Genomic DNA, 21667 nt, shown 5'->3' with positions numbered 1-21667 from the left:
TAGTTTTTCAGCCAAGATGACCTACATTTGAACCTGACCTAGATTTGATCAAGGCAATCATTCTGACCAAATTTCATCAACCTCAATTGAAAAATACAGCCTCTATCGCATACAAAACCTTTTTTCTTTGATTTGTCCTAGCGGCCTAGTTTTTGACCCCAGATAACCCGTATTCAAACTTGACCTTAATTTCATCAACACTATCATTCTGACCAAATTTCATGAAGATCAATTGAAAAATACAGTCTCTATTGCATACACAAGGATTTTCTTCGATTTGACCTAGTGACCTAGTTTTCGACCCAAGATGACCCATATTCTAACTTGATCTAGATTTCATAAAGGCAATCATTCTGACTAAATTTTATGAATATCGTGTGTAAAATGCAGCCCCTATTGTGTACACAAGGTTTTTCTTTAATTTGACCGGGTGACCTAGTTTTTGACCCTAGGTAATCCATATTCATTCTCCACCAAGATTTCATCCAGACAAACATTCTGATCAAATTTCATGAAGATCTGGTGTAAAATGCAGCCCCTATTCATACAAAAGGTTTTTCTTTGATTTGACCTAGTGACCTAGTTTTTGAACCCAGATGACCCATTTTCAAACTCGGCTTAGATTTCATCAAGGTAATCATTCTGACCATAATTCATGAAGATCAATTGAAAAATACAGCATCTATCGCATACACAAGGTTTTTCTTTTGATTGGCCTAGTTTTTTACCCCAGATGACCATTTTCGAACTTGGCCTAGATTTCATCAAGGTAATCATTCTGACAAAATTTCATGAAGATCAGTTGAAAAATACAGCCTATATCGCATACACAAGCTAAATGTTGACAGACGACAGACAGACAGACGCCGGACGTCCAGCAATCACAATAACTCACCTGAGCATTACTCAGGCGAGCTTATAACTTAATAATTATGAAATTCCATCCATCACACAATTATTTTATTTAAACATGCATGTTTTAAGGGTGTGTTCATAGTTATCCACAGGCCTTTTCAGCCGGGCGCTACGCCCAGCTAAAATATCTTAGCGCCCAGCTAAAAAATTTCAATAACAAATTGTTATACATGTACACGTCTTATCACCTTCAAACATAACCAGCCGAGAATTACCTGTTTTGATCATGCTGGAAGTAAAATCGATACTGTTATACACTCGAAACCCGTTATAACGCTTCTCGATATACCGCGGTCCTCGGTATAACGCTGTATGGCCTTGGCGCCCAAATTTTAGAGGGTAAAAAAAAAAAAAAAAAAAAAAAAAAAAAAAAAAAAAAACCGCGGATGCTACTTAATTTGATCATAACCAGCGTTAAAACTACAAGTACCTGTGTACTTTAACACCTTTCCATGACAACTGTCACAAAAATCAATAATCGTCTGCTTGCTTACTTGTTTGCGTATCGCCTTTGTTTAAGTTTCAATACATGTAGACATGTGACAATTATGCAATCAGTACCGTGTCAATATTAGATTGTTTGCATAACAAGCGTGTAACATTGGTCAGTCAACTATCAAACCATTTAAGTTTGCACCAATTAAGCAGATGACGAGATCACTTGAGTGAATAAAAAATCAAATTTTTGTAATAAAATGCAGCCGTTTTTCGTAATCATCACACTCAATTCATCGGAAATAACGAAGATTCGAGGCACTGAAAGCCTTACTGAGAATGTGCTCCCTTTTTAATATCGTATATCAACGACGCTGATTTAAAAAATTTCTATCTTATTTATCGATTTCCTTCATGTAAATCTATTCAAAATTATTTTTTTTTAAGACTGTCCGCGATTCTCTTTTAGTTACATAAACCCCCAGTGCAATTGCAGTGCATATGTAATTCTCACGACCGCGCATTCCTCACACAGCGTTATATATGTTTACTTCCGGGATACACAAATCAAATTTTCTTTTATAATCACGACAAAATGAGAAGATGACACAGCATTATAATTCTTTTAATGTAATTTTCAGTAGCATTTAAGGTAAATAAATGTCCCGTTTATACGATTCTTATTTCTTATTAACACAAGAGGACCATGATGGTCCTGAATCGTTCACCTATCTCCACATGACCCAGTGTTCAACTGAGTATGACATCGTTATTTCTATTATTTGACATAGTGACCTAGTTTTTGAGCACATGTGACCTAGATATCATCAAGATAAAAAATTCTGACCAATTTTCATGAAGATCCATTGAAAAATATGGCCTCTAGAGAGGTCACAAGGTTTTTCTATTATTTGACCTAATGACCTAGTTTTTGAAGGCACGTGACCCACTTTTAAACTTGACCTAGATATCATCAAGGTGAACATTCTCACCAATTTTCATGAAGATCCATTGAAAAATATCGCCTCTAGAGAGGTCACAAGGTTTTTCTATTCTTCGACCAACTGACCTAGTTTTTGACCGCACATGACCCAGTAACGAACCTGACCTAGATATCATCAAGCTGAACATTCTCACCAATTTTCATGAAGATCCATTGAAAAATATGGCCTCTAGAGAGGTCACAAGGTTTTTTCTATTTTTAGACCTACTGACCTAGTTTTTGACCCCACTTGACCCAGTTTCGAACCTGACCTAGATATCATCAAGATGAACAATCTGACCAATATTCATGAAGATCTCATGAAAAATATGGCCTCTAGAGAGGTCACAAGCTTTTTCTATTTTTAGATCTACTGACCTAGTTTTTAACCCCACGTGACCCAGTTTCGAACTTGACCTAGATATCTTCACGGTAAACATTCTGACCAATTTTCTTGAAGATCCATTGAAAAATATTGCCTCTAGAGAGGTCACAAGGTTTTCCTATTTTTAGACCTACTGACCTAGTTTTTGACCGCACATGACCCAGTTTCGAACTTGACCTAGATATCATCAAGGTGAACATTCTGACCAATATTCATGAAAATCTCATGAAAAATATGGCCTCTACAGAGGTCACAAGGTTTTTCTATTTTTAGATCTACTGACCTAGTTTTTAACCCAACGTGACCCAGTTTCGAACTTGACCTAGATATCATCAAGATGAACATTCTGACCAATTTTCATGAAGATGCATTGAGAAATATGGCCTCTAGAGAGGTCACAAGATTTTTCTATTTTTAGACCTAATGACCTAGTTTTTGATCCTACGTGACCCAGTTTCGAACTTGACCTAGATATCATCAAGATAAACATTCTGACCAATATTCATGAAGATCTCATGAAAAATATGGCCTCTAGAGAGGTCACAAGGTTTTTCTATTTTTAGACCTACTGACCTAGTTTTTGACCCCACGTGACCCAGTTTCGAACTTGACCTAGATATCATCAAGGTGAACATTCTGACCAATTTTCATGAAGATCTTGTGAAATATATGGCCTCTAGAGAGGTCACAAGGTTTTTCTATTTTTAGACCTACTGACCTAGTTTTTGATGGCACGTGACCCAGTTTCGACCTTGACCTAGATATCATCAAGATGAACATTCTGACCAACTTTCATAAAGATCCCATGAAAAATGTGACCTCTAGAGTGGTCACAAGCAAAAGTTTACGGACGGACGCACGCACGCACGGATGGACGACGGACACCGCGCGATCACAAAAGCTCACCTTGTCACCTTGTGACAGGTGAGCTAATAAAACAGCGTCCAAAATACGTTACCGGTGGGTGGGGTATTGCATATACCGCTGATACGATCAACCTGCGTTATAAATTTAACCCCGCTAGATCCGCGGGTCTCGAACCTTGGACCCCGACGACAGCGTTGTAACGGGGTCCCAGTGTAGTTGCGGAACGTGTATACGGACAGTCTTACAAACAATCGGCTCATTTTACCACCACTTACTGTCAAATTGTGCACAACAATTTTTTGCAAAACACATTTTATGTTGAGGGGAAATACAACACACTCAAATACTTTATATAACAATTTAACAAAGTTTTATATTAAATGTAATCAATTTTGACATCAACTAAAACAAAATCAGTCAGCAGAAATTGACAAGTCTGTTCAGTTGAAACGAAATTAAAAGGTCGCTGGCAGAACATGTTCAACAATTTATATTGTCTGTTCCATAACCAGCATGGAGTAGCTAGGCTATTTCAATTAAATACTTGCAAAACTTGCAAAAATACATCCGCTATTGGCGAAAACTGTAGGGTATTTCAGACAACACACATTTGGATAAGTCAATACACAGTGTTAGAGGAGGAAGAAAGCTGCAATTATTTTATATTATATTATAACTTTTACCGTACTTCAAATATTCTTCCATGAACTAAGCTTCAGATTCAACTAAAACATGAAACACAGGATTATTGATAGGTTTAATGAAAGCTTGTGTTTGAAACTGTTAGTATCAAATAGATTGACATTGTTTCCTTACATAACTGCTATGTTTGGATAAAAACTTAATTAATGCAATAAATAAGCCTACAGCTGGAAGGTGAAACCCTCCCCCATCTAGGAATTTTTATAGACCCCATTATTTTTGAAGCCCCTTGCCTGTAGATCATACTTCTGAATTCTGCCATCTGGCAAGCGGGTTCTCTATGAATTTCAGCATGTTATTTAAGTTACCTTAACATTTTTTTAATACATGATAAATCTGGAATATGGTGATTTTTATTTATGTTGTAGAAACAACCAAAATCATTAGCAAGTGTGTTCAGTGATATGCAAAATATGTTGTTGGCAATGTTCCCTGCTTAGTTTTGTTCTCTCATTCGATCATTTCATTTTGTTATTTACGTTACCATTTGTTTAAGAAAAAAACACTCATATCAATTATTTCAATAGGTTTAATTGTCAGAAAATATCTGATATGTCTAAAATATATTAATTTCATATCCATATTATTTAAGAATTTATCGTTCAATAGTTTTAAGAACAAGTACGTTACCATTATTATATACGTTACTAAAATTCACGATATAACTTTTCATTTCTCAGTCAATAGATTGTTTATGTAATCCTCATAATGATGTTTAGACTTAGATTATGTGAGTATCTTATCAAGTTTGCATTAGTTTCATATAAAAATGCATGTAGCACAGCACTGACATTGTAACCTAAGTTACGATACATTACTGAATTTGTATTTTAGTAACTGAAAAATATATGCTTACAACTGCTTATCTGCTTAACCAAATCAATTCACATGAATCAGAAATGAGAAAAAATTAAGTTGCAGCATTAATCATTCTTCTGCTACCTTGTAATAAGCAATTTAGTATTTACTGCTAATAACAGTTCTTTTCAGTTTTATATTTTCAGTCATCTAAGTCGTCATAATCACTGTCTGTTTCGTATATTATGGTGTCAATTATATTGGTCATCTCTACTTCTTCATAGTCATCATCAGAGTCATCCTCGTCACATGTTGCTGGTGTGTCACAAATAATTTCAGCTAGTTCTTGAGGTACTGTCGGAACACCAATCATATTGCAACAAATGTTCTGATCCAGATTTCCATCCACTTTCATATCCTTTTGGTAGAATTGGGTAGTTCTCATGAGTATGAATCCAAAGAACAATTGATAGTTCACACGTTTCATGTGCATTTTAAGTAGCAATGGCACAGTGGCAATAGATTCATGTCCAAATTATTATATGTACTCAGGACATTGCCAGCACATACTTGATACTTTTCAAGAAACATGTCACATATTTGTTGATGTTATTGAAGTCTTTGTATCCATAGATTGGACAGACAATATTTTCAATGCTGTTGAAGAGGTCATCAGAACAGTGGTGTGTATGACTTACTTCCGCTAATGTTGCAACATATCCGTTTTTTTCTCTACTAATTTGAACGATGCTACTTTCCCTGTGCGAACAAAAGCACTTGTTGTGTCCACCAGTCAGACAGTGTTTTGCAGACAAAATTGAGGAGATTCTTTCTCCTTTGCTTTTATAGATGTTGTGAGCATTTAAAAGGTGTCCCTTGTTGCCTTTCCTCATGTCAAATAAAACAGTACTTCGTATTTGTTGCCAATAACACAAACACGTCTGTATCTAAGGATCTAACTCTGATTGTCGTCTTTCGTGTAGTGCTAGTAGTACTGATGTCTAAGCAGTGAACATTATTCTTGTGTCTGCTTCTTCCTGTGTAGAGTACAGTGGTACATAAAGTCGAGCTTGAACTTTGTTCCCATCTTCATTTGTGAGTAAATAACACTTCTCACCATTGACAAAATACAATAGTATTCCCTTCAACTTGGTGCATAAGAATCACATTTTCAATGTTCAAAAATCAGATTGATCAACTGTGTTTTGTTTTCACTATTTGACAAGAATGCTTTCCAGTCACATGGTGTTTTGGATTTGTCTCCTGACAGTTTGAATTTTGGACCAGATCTACGTCATCAACGCTCATATGATTTGATCAACTGAGGACTTAAGTGTCAGTTACAAAATCAACACTTCGAGCTGTCTTTGGTAGTTGACTGAACACAGTTTTGGCTAGGTCTTGGAATGTTGCAGGGATGGTTACTACGTTTTGCAGCAGGGCGTAACCGTCAAACACCAAAACAACGTCATCTCTTTGGACGGCTGGTTAGCCTCTACATCGTGAAGTAGTTTTGACTAAATGTCTGTTTTCACTGGCATTCCATCTGTAGTAGCTATAACAGCCAGGGGACAGGTCTTAGAGGAAAAGAAAGTGTCAATTCTAGACCTGTGTCATGCTCAACAGCCAAAAGTACCAATTGTTCATACACGTTATGTTCTGCTCTTATCTGTGGTATTTTGTTTTAGAAATTGGTTACTTTCCTTGTACTTCAGCTGTGGCAAATGTTTTAAGTTTGCTTTCATTTATGGGGTCACAGAAAGGAACTGATTTTTCTATCAATCTTCTTTTGATAAATTTATCCATTGTCTTTTCATCTATTTCAGTTGCCTTAAGGTCATGAGTGACTCCTGCTTTCGCAGGAATACTAGACAACAAACAGTAAAGTTCATATTAGTTTTTTTCAGCATGGAATGGGTTCGTGAAGGATTCTATGCCATTATAACCTTAATAACTTCTTCTTCACTCCTATGTATCTGAGCAGGTTATACTTATTTGTGTTCGGACAGGTCTTCTCTATTCATGTCTGCATTCTGAAGTATTGCTTCAACATACCTGGCTCTGTAATGACGGGTCATGCACCAGCAGAAGTATGCAGCACAGTTTCTACTGAAACCAATTATGTCACCCTCAGCATTTCTCTGACGAAAATTATTAATTTTCGTTACAAAAGAATTATATTTTCTTATATATTTATATGTTACTATATGTTACATATTTATGGAATTTGTACGTATTATATATCTATTTAAACAAAATATTTTAACATATCCCAATTACTTTTTTACCTTTTATAAAAATTATAAATTTGAAACTCAAATAGTCAATAATATATTATTTTACCGTCTTTACTACCGGTATATACATCACCACTTATTTTTTGTAATAATTAATAGAATTATTTTACAACTGATGTATGAGAAGCTCTTATTTGCTATAACCACAGCTTCTTTTTGTAACACTCTGACATAGACACTTCAAATGAAATATAAAATCGCATAGTTTATTTTCAAAATTTGCAAAATGTGATCTCTATCTTGTTCACAAGCCAAAATCAAAGGCATGAAGGGCCTGAGAGTCGGCTAATGATTGATGTACCGGTAGTATAGTCTATCAGTTTCACTTTGTTTTTAGCTTTTTTCCCCAAACTGAACAGAGATTTTGTTACAATAGATGAAATGGACATTCAGTCGATGCCTAGTAAAACTTTGATTGACATTATACAAGTATTTAAACCCAATATATTTCTCTAAAATTGAAGAGTGGTTCGCAAAAATAAAAATGTTGAAAGTACAAACTACAATTTGACAGCTGACACTAAGATACTGCCCTTGATAATAAATATTTTTCCAGTAAACATTTGCCTCCGGCATTACCAAAACAGGCAATTATCGGCTGGTATATATTCGCACATGATAAAATTTGAATATGACAATTTATATATTGAAATTTTATAGCGCGGATTGCCACATACAATTTGTAACGGATGGACGAAAGAACTGTTCAGATATTTTACAGATAATGGGCTGGCGATAACCGTGTCACATGCTAGGTATTGTTCAATCATATTATAAGGGATGTGAATTTAAAGTATACTTACTTTTGCGTTTAAAGATATGTAAATGTTGCTGAGTGTCAATATATAGTGTCATGAATGTTTACACTGACAGGAAAATTGCGCATTCGAAACTAAAGGAAGTTACTCCGATTAGCTACCAATTTCGGAAAAGATAACCGATATTAATAAATGCAGTTCTTTTTTAGTTAAAACCATCATTTATTCTGTTTCAGACCTGTTAACCCCTTCAAAACCATGTCAGTAGTCCCCAAGTCTATGCACTTTCAATTAGCCATTTTGATTCATGTAGACAGACAGGCCCAGTCTGGGCTGAAAAATGTTCGAGCCATTTTTACGTGGTTGGTAGCAGAGTGGGTGTGGGGAGGGGTGTTCCTTCCCGCTTTGAACTGCAGTCAGATTTTGGAATGGGCATTGTGGCAGGTGGTAAAAGGGCAAATGTTTCAAACTGTAAAGTGGCAATATGGGAGAAGGGTGTGGGAGGATACCCACTCTTGCAAGTAGGGAAGGGGTATCACCACAAGAAAATTTTGAAAATGCAGACCCTTGATACAGCCTTTGGTGCGATTTCTAACTGAAAACTTTATGTTTCAAATTCTAAATATAACCTAGATTCTTTTTAGTATTACAATATCCAAAGTATGAATGACTGTCACTTCATATTTTTACTTTTAGGTCATGCATCAGGACTAGAATATAAGTCTGATATAGATTCTATGTACGTGTTATAAAAATAAATTCTTGAATCATTTCTGTTAAATAATATCTATCATGTCTGTTACTTGAATGTTAGAATTTCATAACACAGCTCGATATTTACCCAAAATATTATATCCGTTTACGATTACACTTTTCTTTATACCGCCAAACAACAACAACCAAAATCTCCAGTTTCAACAATATGTTTTACAAATTGTTATGATACGAAGACAGGTTAGCAGCAATTGGCAGTATCTGACATTGAAGTTTACGGTGAAATTACCTCTTATTTAAATCATTTCATAAAAAATTGTTCCATTTCGTCAAAGCAGTCTAACATAGACGATCTACTTTCGATTTTGAAAACTACACGAAACTACAATTTAATGTTTCGCCGATTTGTTTATTTCTCGAAAAATAAGAAATAAGTCGTTTTTAAAATCAGTAGTAACTAGAAAATGCTTTTGTAAAAAAGCGCATGTCTCCCCAAATGCAAAGTCCTATAGGAAGAAAGTCAATAGGGGTCAGGAGCGAAAGCCAAAGAGACACTGATGGTTGGCTGCAACAGGGATCATCTACTTGGCATGTCCAGTCATCCCGCTAAATTTCAACACTCTGGGCCTAGTGGTTCTCAAGTCACTGTTCAGGCTCCTGTGACCTTGACCTTTGATCAAGTGACCTCAAAAAAAATAGGGGTCATCTACTCTGAATGTCCAATCATCCTATTAAGTTTCAACATTGTAGGTCGAGTGGTTCTCAAGTTATTTCCAAAAAATGATTTTACATGAACAGGCCACTGTGACCTTGACCTATAATTGACTGACTCCAAAATCAATAGGGGTCATCTACTCTGCATGTTCAATCATCCTATGAAGTTTCAACATTCTGGGTCAAGTGGTTCTCAAGTTATTGATCGGAACTGGTTATCAATGTTCAGGCCCCTGTGACCTTGACCTTTAACGGAGTGACCCCAAAAACAATAGGGGTCATTTACTCTGTATGAACAATCATCCTATGAAGTTTCAACATTCTGGGTTGAGAGGTTCTCAAGTTATTGATTGGAAATGGTTTTCCATGTTCAGGCCCCTGTGGCCTTGACCTTTAATAGAGTGACCCCAAAATCGTTAGGGGTCATCTACTCTGCATGACCAATCATCCTATGAAGTTTCATCATTCTGGGTCAAGTGGTTCTCAAGTTACTGACCGGAAATGGTTTTCAATGTTCAGGCCCCTGTGGCCTTGACCTTTCACAGAGTGACCTCAAAATCATTAGGGTTCATCTACCCTGCATGACCAATCATCTTATTAAGTTTCAACATTCTGGGTGAAGTGGTTCTCTAGTTATTGATCGGAACTGGTTATCAATGTTCAGGCCCCTGTGACCTTGACCTTTAACGGAGTGACCCCAAAAACAATAGGGGTCATTTACTCTGTATGAACAATCATCCTATGAAGTTTCAACATTCTGGGTTGAGAGGTTCTCAAGTTATTGATTGGAAATGGTTTTCCATGTTCAGGCCCCTGTGGCCTTGACCTTTAATAGAGTGACCCCAAAATCGTTAGGGGTCATCTACTCTGCATGACCAATCATCCTATGAAGTTTCATCATTCTGGGTCAAGTGGTTCTCAAGTTACTGACCGGAAATGGTTTTCAATGTTCAGGCCCCTTTGGCCTTGACCTTTCACAGAGTGACCCCAAAATCGTTAGGGTTCATCTACCCTGCATGACCAATCATCTTATTAAGTTTCAACATTCTGGGTCAAGTGGTTCTCAAGTTACTGACCGGAAATGGTTTTCAATGTTCAGGCCCCTGTGACCTTGACCTTTAATGGAGTGACCCCAAAATCGATAGGGGTCATCTACTCTGCATGTACAATCATCCTATGAAGTTTCAACATTCTGGGTGAAGTGGTTCTCCAGTTATTGATCGGAAATGGTTTTCCATGTTCAGGCCCCTGTGACCTTTACCTTTGACGGAGTGACCCCAAAATCATTAGGGGTCATCTACTCTTCATGACCTCTTCGGACTGACAGGGCAAAAACAATATGTCTCCTGGGGGAGACATAATTAAACAAACCAGTAAGAGCTTCTTCTCCCGATAATTTATCCGCTTACTGACTGCAAAATTCAACCCATGTTCGCCGACAAGTGCCCAGAATGTAATTAGGATTCATCCGCGAAGTCTCGCGGAAGAATTAACGTACTGTACATATCTTATTCGGGCCATTTAAAATGAAGCTGTCAATTTAATTTCATCGATGTGGTAAACTCTTTGTTAAGAGACATGCCAATGCTTTCAGAGGTACCCGACTCAATAAAATACTAACACTATGTTCTGGAACTATATTGTGTCTTTCGCTGGATGTTACGCAAGCTTGGTAAGCCTGCGCAATTCATGAAATGCACAGCGCAATAAATTTGTTATTTGCAGAATGATTTTAAAGATTATTTTTTGAAACGGACAGGGTAGCAAATGAATAATTTGGCTAATAAGTTAATATGCAGTTTTTATTTGAACTTGTGAACATCATAATTGCTATTTTGTGACAAAAGGGCATAAAATTAGTCACCATAATCATATGCGCAAATGTATTACCAAATCCCGCAGAATCGCTATGCGTGTTTATGCTTAATGAGTTACCGCGGAAGAAAATACTTGGCTTTTTTCGAGTATTGCACAATTACACTTCATAAATTTGACAGATTACATCGTATATTGGTCATAGCAAATTGGATTGACATAACTGAACTTCATCTGATCAATGAACTCTTTGAAATTAGAGACAATCTAATGGAAGTACATCAATTCGCTGTGTTGTGAGGCCATTTAATGAGAATGAGAAATCGAGCGATAGCAAGGACTCGTCAAACGCTTTCAGCGTTTAGCCGACTCAAAAAGCAAATTTTGGCCCTTTAAGGGGCCATAACTCTGGAACCCATGATGGGATCTGGCCAGTTTTCAAAAGGAACCGAGATATTATGCCAATACAAGTTGTGTGCAACTTTGATTAAAGTTGATTTTAACATGCGGTCTCTATCGTGTTCACAAGCCAAAAATAGCCAATTTTGGCCCTTTAAGGGGCCATGACTCTGAAAACCATGATGGGATCTGGCCAGTTTTCGAAAGGACTGAGATATTATGCCAAATCAAGTTGTGTGCAAGTTTGATTAAAATTGATTGCAAAACTGAGGTCTCTATCATGTTCACAAGAAATTGTGAACGGACAACGGACAAAATGCGATCACAAACACTCACCCTGTCACTATGTGGTAGGTGAGCTAACAAGAGTCGTTCGTAAGACAGCACACTCTTTTCTCAGTGCTTCACTCTGAACTAACGCTTTGCCAGTAAAAGTTTTATGAAATTTTAACCAAACAAGAGGGTCACTGACCCTAAAGCGCTCACCTGTGTACAAGGCTTCAAGTATGCTTGTATAAGTACAGAGTTAGGTTTCTTCTATGTTAACCTATATTACATACGTCACACACACACTTTTGAACCTAGGGCAACAAGCAAATTCAATGAATTGGTATCCCCCGCCCAAAGGGTTTGTGGTAAGGAATGGCAAAAAAGTTTACGCGGCAAAAAGTTAAGGATGTTATTAAGAAGCAAATAATTCCGTTAGTCAAAATCATTTTAACAGAAAATGAATGCTTTTTTTTTTTTCAGGGGTGGGGGGAAGGGAAGGGGGGGCAGCGGGGCTGACCGGGTGAGGGGTGAGGGTACAAAACTTCACATGTTGATTATAAATATTGATGGAAAATTAAAAATGAAATAAAATAAAATAAACAAGAGGGCCCTGAAAGCCCTGTATCGCTCACCTGACCTAATTCTAACCCCTGATAAGTTAGAATCTAAGTTGGCCTTGATTTCATTGAGACAACCATTTTGACAAAGTTTTATGAAGATCAAGTAGAAAATGTGACTTCTAAGAGTTTTATATGAGTGTTATTCTAGCGCTAAAAAAACAAGAGGGCCAAGTTGGCCCTAGGTCGCTCACCTAAGAAACACACCATAACAGTGTAAAACATGTTTGACCTAGTGATTTCATGGAAACAAATATTCTGACCAATTTTCATTAAGATTGGACCAAAAAATTGGTCTCTTGCGATAAAACAAGCATTTTCTTAGATATGACCTAGTTTTTGACCCTAGATGACCCATGTTCAAACTCTATCTAGATTTTATCAAGGCAATCATTCTGACCAAAATTCACGAAGATCAATTGAAAAATACAGCCTCTATCACATACACAAGTTTTTTCTTTGATTTGACCAAGTGACCTAGTTTTTGATTTCAGATGACCCATGTTCAAATTCGACCTAGATTTCATTAAGGCAATCATCCTGACCAAATTTCATAAAAATCAATTGAAAAAAACAGTCTCTATTGCATACACAAGATTTTTCTTTAATTTGACCTAGTGACCTAGTTTTTGACCCCAGATAAGCCATATTCAAACTAGACCTAGGTTTCATCAAGGCAATCACTCTGACCAAATTTCATGAAGATCAATTGAAAACTACATCCTCTATTGCATACACAATGTTTTTCTTCCATTTGACCTAGTGGCCTAGTTTTTGACCCCAGATGACCCATTTTCGAAATTGGCCTAGATTTTATCAAGGTAATCATTCTGGCTAAATTTCATGAAGATCAGTTGAAAAATACAGCCTCTATCGCATACACAAGGTTTTTCCTTGATTTGACCTAGTGACCTAGTTTTTGACCCCAGATGACCCATTTTCGAACTCGGCCTAGATTTCATCAAGGTAATTATTCTGACCAAAATTCATGAAGATCAATTGAAAAATACCGCCTCTATCGCATACACAAGGTTTTTCTTTGATTTGACCTAGTGACCTAGCTTTTGACCCGATATGATCCATTTTCGAACTCGGCCTAGATTTCATCAAGGCAATCATTCTGACCAATATTCATGAAGATCAATTGAAAAATACAGCCTCTATTGCATACACAAGGTTTTTCTTTGATTTGACCTAGTGACCTAGTTTTTGACCCCAGATGACCCATTTTCGAACTCCGCCTAGATTTCATCAAGGTTATCATTCTGACCAATATTCATGAAGAATAATTGAAAAATACAGCCTCTATCGCATACGCAAGGTTTTTCTTTGATTTGACCTAGTGACCTAGTTTTTGACCCGAGATGACCCATTTTCGAACTCGGCCTCGATTTCATCAAGGCAATCATTCTGACCAATATTCATGAAGATCAATTAAAAAATACAGCCTCTATCGCATACACAAGGTTTTTTTTTTTATTTGACCTAGTGACCTAGTTTTTGACCTGAGATGACCATTTTCGAACTCGGCCTATATTTCATCAAGGTTATCATTCTGACTAATATTCATGAAGATTGACTGAAAAATACAGCCTCTATCGCATACACAAGGTTTTTCTTTGATTTGACCTAGTGACCTAGTTTTTGACCCGAGATGACCCATTTTCGAACTCGGCCTCGATTTCATCAAGGTTATCATTCTGACCAATATTCATGAAGATTAATTGAACAAGAGCTCGTCGAACACGAAATGCCCCCCTTGATGCATTTAGTAATTGCACAAGGAACAGAAATTATATGCTTACTGTAAACAAAAGTACTACCATTCTGGTTTAATCTGACCTTGACCTTTAACCTATTAACCTAACAAGAGATTACAGATTGATCTTGGCGCCATCCACTGAGCCATTTTTGAATGTTCCAAATTTCAAGACTAGCTCAAGGTCAAAATCAAAGTCAAATTTCATTTAGGTACAAAACAATGTGTATGTGGTCCAAATTTGAAAGCCGTGGCGTGAGAAATGTGAAAGCAGGTCACTAGATCAATTTCAAGGTAAAGTTCATTTCGGTAAACAGAACTATGCATGTGCTTCAAATTTGGAGGCTGTAGCTTGAGAAATGTGAAATTAGGTAATAGATAAAAATCAATGTAAAATTTAAATTCAGAACACAAAAATATGCACGCAGTCCAAATTTGAAGCCTGTACCTTCAAAAATGTGAAAGTAGGTCACTAGGTCAATCGTAAGATCAAAGTTCATTTCGGTACACAAAACTATGCATGTGGTTCAAATTTGAAGGCTGTAGCTTGAGAAATGTGAAAGTAGGTCACTAGGTCAAAATCAAGGTCAAATTTTATTTCGGAACACAAAACTATGCATGTGGTAAAACTTTGAAGCCTGTACCTTCAGAAATGTGAAAGTAGGTCACTAGGTCAATCTCAAGATCAAAGTTCATTTCAGTACACAAAAGTAAGCTTGTGGTTCAAATTTGAAGGCTGTAGCTTGAGAAATGTGAAACTAGGTCACTAGGTCAAAATCAAGGTCAAATTTTATTTTGGAACAAAAAACTATGCATGTGGTTCAAATTTGAAACCTGTACCTTCAAAAATGTGAGAGTAGGTCACTAGGTCAATAACAAGGTCAAAGTTTTTTTCAGTACACAAACCTATGTATGTGGTGCAAATTTGAAGGCTGTAGGTACAGAAATGTGAAAGTAGGTCACTAGGTCAAGATCAAGGTCAACTCATGTCAAGGTTCATCTTGCCACACAAAACTATACATGTGGTCCAAATTTGAATGATGTAAGTTATGGACATGAAAATTCTAAGTTTTTCCCTATATAAGTCTATATGAACCATTTGACCTCTGAGGCAGGGCCATATTTGACCCGAGAGGGATAACTTGAACAAACTTGGTAGAGAACCACTAAATGATGCTACATTACAAAATACCAAAGCCATAGACTTTGTGGTTTGGACAAGAAGATTTTCAAAGTTTTTCCCTATTTAAGTATAAGTAAACCATGTGACCCCCAGGGCAGAGCCATATTTGACCCTAGGGGAATAATTTGAATAATCTTAGTAGAGGATCACTAGATGATGTCATATACAAAATATCAAAGCCCTAGGCCCTGTGGTTTTGGACAAGAGGTTTTTCAAATTTTTTTCCTATATAAGTCTATATAAACCATGTGACCCTAGGGGTGGGGCCATATTTGACCCCAGGGAAATAATCTGAACAATCATGGTAGAGGACCACTAGATTTTGCTACATACCAAATATCAAAGCCCTAGGCCCTATGGTTTTGGACAAGAAGATCAGAAACCATTTAACTGTTCCTGGCCAATGTGACCTTGACCTTTGACCTAATGACCTCAAAATCAATGCTGGTCATGGCCAACCTAACTATCAATTTTCCTGACACTATGCCCAAGCGTTCTTGAGTTATTGCCTGGAAACCATTTTACTGTTCCTGGTCACTGTGACCTTGACCTTTGACATACTGACCTCAAAATCAATAGGGGTCACCTGCTGGTCATGACCAACCTCCCTATCAAGTTTCGTGACCCTAGGCCTAAGCGTTCTTGAGTTATCATCCAGAAACTGTTTTTACTGTTCAGGGTCACTGTGACCTTGACCTTTGACATACTGACCTCAAAACCAATAGGGGTCACCTGCTGGTCATGACCAACCTCCCTATCAACTTTCGTGACCCTAGGCCTAAGCGTTCTTGAGTTATCATCCGGAAACTGTTTTATTGTTCAGGGTCACTGTGACCTTGACCTTTAACATACTGACCTCAAAATCAATAGGGGTCATCTGCTGGTCATTACCAACCTCTCTATCAACTTTCATGATCCTAGGCCCAAGTGTTCTTGAGTTACCATCCGGAAACTGTTTTACTGTTCAGGGTCACTGTGACCTTGACTTTTAACATACTGACCTCAAAATCAATAGGGGTCATCTGCTGGTCATTACCAACCTCCCTATCAACTTTCATGATCCTAGGCCCAAGTGTTCTTGAGTTATCATCCGGAAACCATTTTACTATTCAGGGTCACTGTGACCATAACCTTCGACATACAGACCTCAAAATCAATAGGGGTCATCTGCAGGTGATGACCAACCTCCCTATCAACTTTCATGATCCTAGGCCAAAGCGTTCTTGAGTTATCATCTGGAAACGGATAGGTCTACATTCCGACCGACCGACCGACAGACCGACCGACATCTGCAAAACAATATACCCCTCCTTTTTCAAAGGGGGGCATAAAAATACAGCCTCTATCGCATACACAAGCTAAATGTTGACAGACGACGGACGACAGACGACGGACATCAAGCGATCAGAAAAACTCACCTGAGCATTGCTCAGGTGAGCTAAAAAGCAGTTTTAAAAAGTTAAGGATGTTACCTAGAAGCAAATAATTTCATTAGTCAAAATCATTTTAACAGAAAATGAATGCTTTCTTTTGGAGAGCAGCGGGGCTGACCGGATGAGGGGTGAGGGTACAAAACTTCACATGTTGACAGACGACGGACGACAGACGACGGACATCAAGCGATCAGAAAAACTCACCTGAGCATTGCTCAGGTGAGCTTAAAAGCAGTTTTAAAAAGTTAAGGATGTTACCTAGAAGCAAATAATTTCATTAGTCAAAATCATTTTAACAGAAAATGAATGCTTTCTTTTGGAGAGCAGCGGGGCTGACCGGACGAGGGGTGAGGGTACAAAACTTCACATGTTGATTATAAATATTGATGGAAAATTAAAAATGAAATAAAATAAACAAGAGGGCCCTGAAGGCCCTGTATCACTCACCTGACCTAATTCTAACCCCTGATAAGTTAGAATCTAAGTTGGCCTTGATTTCATTGAGACAACCATTTTGACAAATTTTTATGAAGATCAAGTAGAAAATGTGACTTCTAAGAGTTTTATATGAGTGTTATTCTAGCGCTAAAAAAAAAGCAGTTTTAAAAAGTTTTAAACTTGAAAAGTACAATAGCAGTGTATTTCAGAGCAAGGGCAATTGTGAAGGTGGGCCTGAATAAAACAAACTTGGAAGAGGATCACTATACAATGCTACATGTCAAATATCTAAGTTGATGGTATTATATGGAGTATTTGAAATTTCTCTCTGGTGGTCTGCTACTTCAAAAAGGATGCATAATTGTTTCTGTTTGGACACTGAATTTTCTACTTTCTGTTCTTACTATGGTTTGAATATAAACATGAAAACTGTTTCATTTTATTCAGAGTGCATTTTAGCAGTGAGTGTGGTTAAAGCACTTGTTCTACAAGAAAATGCACCAGACACTGAAAAATTAGTATACTTTGGACTTCTTTTGACTACATCACGAAACATTTTTTGTGCCCCCCATGAGTGGTAGGGGGGCATATAGATTTAGTCTTGTCCGTGCGTCTGTGCGTGCGTGCGTCCGAAGTTTATGACATGTCTAGCTCAAAAAGTATTTGATATAAATTGATGAAACCTTGCATGAGTCTTTATCATGATATGAACTTGCGCACCTCCTATTTTTCGTCTGGTTCCGCCCCCTATTTTTAGAGTTATGGCCCCTGAAATAGTCAAAAATGCACATTTTCACCTTGTGACGCACCTAGCTCAAAAACTATTTCATATAAATAGATTAAACCTTGTATGAGTCTTTATCATGATATGAACCTGTGCACCTCCTATTTTTTGTCTGGCTCCACTCCCTATTTTCAGAGTTATGGCCCCTGAAATAGTCAAAAATGTATGTTTTCAACTTGTGACATGCCTAGTTCAAGAAGTATTTCATATAAATTGATTAAACCTTGTATGAGTCTTTGTCATTATTTGAACCTGCACACCTATTTTTTGCCTGGCTCTGCCCCCTATTTTCAGTTATGGCCCCTAAAATAGTAAACAAGAGTGCCAGAATGTCACAATATACGCCCGTCACAGCAAATTTCTTTACTCTAGCTGCTGTATTGCAAATGAATTTTAATTTTGTGGTTGTTTAGTAATCATTGTAAGTCATTTGTTTTCCTAAGTCCACAAAAAATTCCTTACCAGGTAGAGAGACCTTAAAATACACCTAAAATTTGAAAGTAACATCTATGTTGTACCACAGAAAAGTGGTCTTGGTTTTTCCCTATGGTCAATTATAATAAAGTTACAATATAAGTTATTTATAGTAACAACTAAGGGAAGTTAATCTTAAAAAAAAAAAAAAAAAAAAAAAAAAAAAAAAATATCAAAAAAAAATTGTAAGTCCACACAAAAATCTTTACCAGGTAGAGATTGGTCAAAATACACCTCAAAATTGGATGTAGCATGCATGTTGTACTACAGAAAAGTGGTCTCGATTTTTCCCTACGACTAGTTATGAAGAAGTTACAATATAAGCTATTTATAGTAACAACAAAGGGAAGTAATTCTAAAGAAAGGAACTGTGCATGACACTTCCTCTCATGATGGTGTATAATTGTGCAAAGTTACATCAAAATCCCTCCATGCATGAAGAAGAAATGCTTTGGACAAAGTCATTCTTGTATCTGACCTTTGGCCTCTAAGTGTGACCTTGACCTTAGACCTAGGGACCTGGTTCTTGCGCACGACACTTCGTCTCATGGTGGTGAACATTTGTGCCAAGTTATATCAAAATCCCTCTATGCATGAAGAAGAAATGCTCCGGACAAGGTTTTCATTCTTGTATCCTTTGACCTCTAAGTGTGACCTTGACCTTAGACCTAGGGACCTGGTTCTTGCGCATGACACTTCGCCTCATAATGGTGAACATTTGTAACAAGTTATATCAAAATCCCTCTATGCATGAAGAAAGAATGCTCCGGACAAAGTTTTCATTCTTGTATCCTTTGACCTCCAAGTGTGACCTTGACCTTAGACCTAGGGACCTGGTTCTTGCGCATGACACTCCGCCTCATGGTGGTGAACATTTGTGACAAGTTATATCAAAATCCCTCTACGCATGAAGAAGAAATGCTCCGGACAAAGTTTTCATTCTTGTATCCTTTGACCTCTAAGTGTGACCTTGACCTTAGACCTAGGGACCTGGTTCTTGCGCATGACACTCCGTCTCATGATGGTGAACAACTGTGCCAAGTTTCATCAAAATCCCTCCATGCATGTAGAAGATATGCTCCGGACAAAGTCATTCTTCAATTTGACCTTTAACCTCTAAGTGTGACCTTGACCTTAGACCTAGGGACCTGGTTCTTGCGCATGACACTCCGTCTCATGATGGTGAACAACTGTGCCAAGTTTCATCAAAATCCCTCCAGGCATGTAGAAGATATGCTCCGGACAAGGTCTGTGGACGCCGCCCGCCCGCCCGCCCGCCCATCCGCCCATCCGCCCGCCAGGGGCGTTCCCATAATACGTCCCGTTTTTCAAACGGGCGTATAAAAATGCACATTTTCACCTTTTGACACACCTAGCTTAAAAAGTATTTAATATAAATGTTTGAAAACTTGCAAAAGTCTTTATCATGATATAAACTTGCACACCTCTCATTTTTTGGCCGGCTCCACCCCCTATTTTTAAAGTTATAGCCCCTGAAATAGTAAAAAAAATGCACATTTTCATCTTATTATGTGCCTAGCTCAAAAAGTATTTTATGTTAATTCATGAAACCTTGCTTGAGTCTTTATCATGACCTTTCACACTTGGCATTCTTCTTGAGAATCTTTGTGCTTATAACAGAGTGGTTATGGCCCTTGAAATAGCCAAAATAGTGGTTTTTATACGTCCGTTTGAAAAAACGGGACGTATTATGGGAACGCCCCTGGCGGGCGGGCGGCGTCCACAGACTTTGTCCGGAGCATATCTTTTACATGCATGAAGGGATTTTGATGAAACAGTTGTTCACCATCATGAGACGGAGTGTCATGCGCAAAAACTAGGTCCCTAGGTCTAAGGTCAAGGTCACACTTAGAGGTCAAAGGTCAAATTCAAGAATGACTTTGTCCGGAGCATATCTTCTTCATGCATGGAGGGATTTTGATGAAAGTTGGCACAATTGTTCATCATCATAAGACGGAGTGTCATGCGCAAGAACCAGGTCCCTAGGTCTAAGGTCAAGGTCACACTTAGAGGTCAAAGGATACAAGAAAGAAAACTTTGTCCGGAGCATATCTTCTTCATGCATGGAGGGATTTTGATATAACTTGGCACAAATGTTCACCACCACAAGGCGGAGTGTCAATGCGCAAGAACCAGGTCCCTAGGTCTAAGGTCAAGGTCACACTTAGAGGTCAACGGATACAAGAATGAAAACCTTGTCCGGAGCATTTCTTCTTCATGCATAGAGGGATTTTGATATAACTTGGCACAAATGTTCACTACCATGAGGAGGAGTGTCGTGCGCAAGAACCAGGTCCCTAGGTCAAAGGTCAAGGTCACACTTAGAGGCCAAAGGTCAGATACAAGAATGACTTTGTCCGAAGCATTTCTTCTTCATGCATGGTGGGATTTTGATGTAACTTGGCACAATTATACACCATCATGAGACGAAGTGTCATGCGCAGTTCCCTTCTTTAGAATTACTTCCCTTTGTTGTTACTATAAATAGCTTATATTGTAACTTTTTCATTACTAGTCGTAGGGAAAAATCGAGACCACTTTTCTGTAGTACAACATGCATGCTACATCCAATTATGAGGTGTATTTTGACCAATCTCTAGATCTACCTGGTAAAGATTTTTGTGTGGACTTACAATTTTTTTTTGGATTTTTTTTTTTTTGGATTTTTTTTTAAGATTATCTTCCCTTAGTTGTTACTATAAATAACTTATATTGTAACTTTTTTATAATTGACCGTAGGGAAAAAACAAGACCACTTTTCTGTGGTACAACATAGATGCTACTTTCAAATTTTAGGTGTATTTTAATGTATCTCTACCTGGTAAGGAGTTTTTTTGTGGACTTAGAAAAACAAATGACTTACAATGATTACTAAACAACCACAAAATTAAAATTCCATTTGCAAAT

The 21667-nt window shown here is 37.5% G+C and overlaps 1 protein-coding gene across 3 annotated transcripts in view; it reads right to left on the bottom strand.

The window, feature by feature from the left end:
* Positions 1-21667, bottom strand: part of LOC123559584 (SH3 domain-binding protein 5-like) — a 218352-nt gene that overhangs the window by 139295 nt on the left and 57390 nt on the right. The window lies entirely within an intron of this gene.

The sequence above is a fragment of the Mercenaria mercenaria genome, chromosome 10 (assembly GCF_021730395.1).
Source record: "Mercenaria mercenaria strain notata chromosome 10, MADL_Memer_1, whole genome shotgun sequence".
NCBI lineage: Eukaryota > Metazoa > Mollusca > Bivalvia > Venerida > Veneridae > Mercenaria > Mercenaria mercenaria.
The sequence above is the reverse complement of the archived record's forward strand: the minus strand, read 5'-3'. Positions and strand labels throughout refer to the sequence as shown.